The sequence below is a fragment of the Metopolophium dirhodum genome, unplaced genomic scaffold (genome assembly GCF_019925205.1).
Source record: "Metopolophium dirhodum isolate CAU unplaced genomic scaffold, ASM1992520v1 scaffold49, whole genome shotgun sequence".
Lineage (NCBI taxonomy): Eukaryota > Metazoa > Arthropoda > Insecta > Hemiptera > Aphididae > Metopolophium > Metopolophium dirhodum.
In genome coordinates this window covers 10,001-15,000 of record NW_026869938.1, presented here as the reverse complement: position 1 = coordinate 15,000, position 5,000 = coordinate 10,001, and the positions used below count along the sequence as shown (strand labels likewise).

Below are 5,000 nucleotides of genomic sequence, written 5' to 3'. Positions count from 1 at the left end.
GCAGCGGGTTGCCCGGGGCGCCCGTACCCCGGCGTCGGATAGGGACAGTGAAGGGATAGGGACAGTGAACGGGTTTACGTACCACTACGCACGAATTTGACTATTGGGTCCGTACCACTACGCACCACGTCTAAGCGGCGCGCTCTGGGGACCGCTAAGGTCCGCCGGTCGTGGTGTTCGCCGGAGCCGGGTGGGCCGCGGGGGCGCCGGGACGTCGTCCGCGGACGGTTTTCGCCGCGGAACGGTGACCGGCGGGCGCGATCGGGTACCCTCCCGGACGGGTCGTTTGCCGCGGCGGTCGGGTCGAAAATTTTTTTTCCCCCACCGCGGTCCGTTTAGTGCGGGGCGGTCGAGTCCGGCCCCGTAGTCCACGGTGGCCGTGCGGTCCGGTGATGGAAAAATATTTTTTTTTTTTTTTCCCCGAGTCCGACCCCGGGTCGAAAATTTTTTTCACCTACCGCGGTCCGGACGGTCCGGGGCGGTCGTGTCGCGCCCCGTAGTCCACGGTGGCCGTGCGGTCCGGTGATGGAAAAATATTTTTTTTTTTTTTCCCCGAGTCCGAGCCCGGGCACCGCGGCGCGTCGGTCCGGCAGCCGTTTCCCCGCGGGGCCGCGCCCGTACCGTCGGGTCGAAAAATTTTTTCGCCTACCGCGGTCCGGGGCGGTCGAGTCGCGCCTCGTAGTCCACGGTGGCCGTGCGGTCCGGCAGCGGGTTGCCCGGGGCGCCCGTACCCCGGCGTCGGATAGGGACAGTGAAGGGATAGGGACAGTGAACGGGTTTACGTACCACTACGCACGAATTTGACTATTGGGTCCGTACCACTACGCACCACGTCTAAGCGGCGCGCTCTGGGGACCGCTAAGGTCCGCCGGTCGTGGTGTTCGCCGGAGCCGGGTGGGCCGCGGGGGCGCCGGGACGTCGTCCGCGGACGGTTTTCGCCGCGGAACGGTGACCGGCGGGCGCGATCGGGTACCCTCCCGGACGGGTCGTTTGCCGCGGCGGTCGGGTCGAAAATTTTTTTTCCCCCACCGCGGTCCGTTTAGTGCGGGGCGGTCGAGTCCGGCCCCGTAGTCCACGGTGGCCGTGCGGTCCGGTGATGGAAAAATATTTTTTTTTTTTTTTCCCCGAGTCCGACCCCGGGCACCGCGGCGCGGCGGTCCGGCAGCCGTTTCCCCGCGGGGCCGTGCCCGTACCGTCGGGTCGAAAAATTTTTTTCGCCCACCGCGGTCCGGGGCGGTCGAGTCGCGCCCCGCAGTCGACGTTGGCCGTGCCGACCGGTGATGGATAAATATTTTTTTTTTTTCCCCGAGTCCGACCCCGGCACCGCGGTGCCGTGCCACAAACGGGAGCCGCGGCAGGGACCTCGGTGGCGTCCGGATCGGATTCGGAAAAAAAATTTTTCTCGGACCGATCGACGCGATAATCCGCGGTGCCGGGGTAGGTCACGTAACGGCATCCCGGGCGATCCGCGTCCGGCCGACGTCGAAATCGTATTTTTCACGTCGTTCGTTTCGGAGTCGAATAACTCGTTACCCGTTGGGTTTACGTCGACGGACCACTGAGGTATTCCCGTCGGAACCGTCTAGACACATCGGAACCCGATATCGGTTTTTGCGGTTTCGATATTTTTATCGTTTTCGGGTCGGACGCGGCACACCGCTACGCACCGTCATGCCGCGCCGACCGAGAACCCGGAACACCGCTACGCACCGTCATTGCCGCGTCGGCCGAGTCGGCGACTACCGCTACGCACGTGCCGTTTCGCATGGCGTACGGTCGGACCCGAGATTTTGTAAATTTGTGAGCGGCCGGTCGGTCGGCCGGAGTTCTTCCGGCCGTCGTTCGGATCACCGATCACGTCACACGACAGCAAAGCCACGGGCGACGCCGAAGCCGACGCGTCCGTCTCCGCCGTGCCGTTCGCGCACCGCCAGTTCTTGGCGAGTGCGCGCCCGGCATCGGTCCGAGTCGGTATCCGTCCACGTTCCGGCGAACGACCCATCTCGCACGCCGAGTGGCAAACCTCGACTGGCGCTGCGGGCTCGCCTACCGGCGGGTCGGCAGCGCGCCACACATCGCTCAACCGATGACGACTCCCGTTACCGTTTCGCAAGATACGTACTCTCGACGCCAGAACACTCCCGCCTGGGCCGGCCATCGTCGCCGTGCCCGGCGGTCGCCGGGGCGAAGCCCCGGGACGACGGACTTCGCGTCGCGTCCCGGCTTCCCCCACGATCTCGGCTGGGGACCGTTACAAAACGGGCGAGAGCGATTCCGGCGGGCCGCTCGTCCGCACAGGACGGTCGGTCGGCCGGTATCTCGACTCTCGTCAACGCGAGCCACGCCACGACGGGCGCGTATCGCGCGCGGCGCCCGGCGCACAAGACGGCCGCTACGAGCCAACGCCATCGCGGCCGCGGCGATTGCGGTCGTGCCGGGTGCACGCGCGCGTGTCCAAGCGCTCCCGTCGCGGACACTCGTATTCTCACACGAACCGCGGTCGGTCGCACGCCGGGACCCCAGCGGTCTCGCCGTCGTGCGACCGCCCTGCGGCGTCGGCCCGCCCGCGGGCGGACCGGCGCTCGGAAGCACGCGTCCCGGGTCGCGCGCCCGCGCGCGTCACGGGGCGCAGTTGTTGTAAAACCGAGATCCCTGGTTGATCCTGCCAGTAGTCATATGCTTGTCTCAAAGATTAAGCCATGCATGTCTCAGTGCAAGCCGCATTAAGGTGAAACCGCGAAAGGCTCATTAAATCAGTTGTGGTTCCTTAGATCGTACCCAAGTTACTTGGATAACTGTGGTAATTCTAGAGCTAATACATGCCGACAGAGTTCCGACCGTCGCGGCGCCCCCGGGCGTCGCGTGCGGGAGGAACGCTTTTATTAGATCAAAACCGGCCCGTCGCGGCGCGCTTCGCGCGCGTCCCGATCGCGGCCCGCGCAAAGACCTGGTGACTCTGAATAACTTCGAGCTGATCGCACGGTCTCCGTACCGGCGACGCATCTTTCAAATGTCTGCCTTATCAACTGTCGACGGTAGGTTCCATGCCTACCGTGGTGGTAACGGGTAACGGGGAATCAGGGTTCGATTCCGGAGAGGGAGCCTGAGAAACGGCTACCACATCCAAGGAAGGCAGCAGGCGCGCAAATTACCCACTCCCGGAACGGGGAGGTAGTGACGAAAAATAACGATACGGGACTCATCCGAGGCCCCGTAATCGGAATGAGAACACTTTAAAACCTTTAAACGAGGATCAATTGGAGGGCAAGTCTGGTGCCAGCAGCCGCGGTAATTCCAGCTCCAATAGCGTATATTAAAGTTGTTGCGGTTAAAAAGCTCGTAGTCGGATCTGTGTCTGGGCGGTGCCGGACCACCCTGGCGGTCCGGCGTGTCGCGGCCGGTCGTGTCGCGGGACCACGTGTCCCGTCGGCGCGGCCGTCGTCGCGCTCGTCAGCCGTCTCGGGGTGTTAGTTACCGGCACGTCGGCCGGACGTATTGTCGGCAGGCGGACACGTGTCTCGTGCTTCCGGCGCGCCACGCGGCCACGCGTCGCGCGGCCGTCGGGGTTCGACGACGGCGGCCGCCTACTCCAATCTTGCTGCGCGGTGCTCTTCACCGAGTGCCGTCGGCGGGCCGACACGTTTACTTTGAACAAATTAGAGTGCTCAAAGCAGGCTCAAATCTGGCGGGGCGGCTTCACGGCCGTCTCGTCAAAAGGCCCTGAATACTGGTCGCATGGAATAATGGAACAAGACCTCGGTCCCGCGCATCTCCGCCCTTCGCGGGCGCGCGAAATCGCCCTCCGGGGCGTTTCCGTGCGCGGGCCGCCGGGCCGCGGGCGCCAGTCGCCCGCGCGTCCCGCCGGGCCGGTTTTCGGGACCGGAGGTAATGATCAACAGAGACGGGCGGGGGCATTCGTACCGAGACGTTAGAGGTGAAATTCTTGGATCGTCTCGAGACGAACTGACGCGAAAGCATTTGCCAAGTACGTTCTCGTATGATCAAGAACGAAAGTTAGAGGTTCGAAGGCGATCAGATACCGCCCTAGTTCTAACTGTAAACGATGCCAGCTAGCGATCCGCCGGCGTTTCATTAACGACCCGGCGGGCAGCTTCCGGGAAACCGAAGCTTTTCGGTTCCGGGGGAAGTATGATTGCAAAGTTGAAACTTAAAGGAATTGACGGAAGGGCACCACCAGGAGTGGAGCCTGCGGCTTAATTTGACTCAACACGGGAAACCTCACCAGGCCCGGACACCGGAAAGATTGACAGATTGAGAGCTCTTTCTTGATTCGGTGGGTGGTGGTGCATGGCCGTTCTTAGTTGGTGGAGCGATCTGTCTGGTTAATTCCGATAACGAACGAGACTCTGTCCTGCTAACTAGGCGGGTAAACCCGGGTCGGCGGTGGGCGCGGCGCGGGCGGTTTCGGCCGTCCGTGTTCGCGTCTCCGTCGGCTCGGCCCGGTATCCCCGAACGCGTTCGCCCGTCGTCCACGGCGGTCGTCGGGCGCGGCCGCGCCAACCGCGTCCCGGCGTGCGGCGGGCGTGTGTCGGCCGGGGGGCAACCTCCGGTCGGCGCGCGTCAGTCGTGCGTCGGGCTCCGCGGTGAAGCGCGCCGTGTTCGCGGCCGTCGCCGGCGGATCACGATACGTTACTAGGGCTACCGCCGGCTCCCAGGAGCTTAAACTCTTCTTAGAGGGACAGGCGGCGGACGAAAATAGCCGCACGAGACTGAGCGATAACAGGTCTGTGATGCCCTTAGATGTTCTGGGCCGCACGCGCGCTACACTGAAGGAATCAGCGTGTGTTAACATTCCTGGGCCGACAGGCTTCCGGGTAACCCGCTGAACCTCCTTCGTGCTTAGGGATCGTGGCTTGCAATTTTTCCACGTGAACGAGGAATTCCCAGTAAGCGCGAGTCATCAGCTCGCGTTGATTACGTCCCTGCCCTTTGTACACACCGCCCGTCGCTACTACCGATTGAACGACCGCAGTGAGGTC

General features: G+C 63.5%; 1 protein-coding gene across 1 annotated transcript in view; it reads right to left on the bottom strand.

Annotated features, from left to right (window-relative positions):
* The window catches only part of LOC132953484 (collagen alpha-3(IV) chain-like), a gene marked incomplete at its 3' end in the record, with an annotated part of 15,587 nt that overhangs the window by 1,165 nt on the left and 9,422 nt on the right, over positions 1-5,000 (bottom strand). The gene's annotated exons all lie outside the window — the stretch shown is intronic.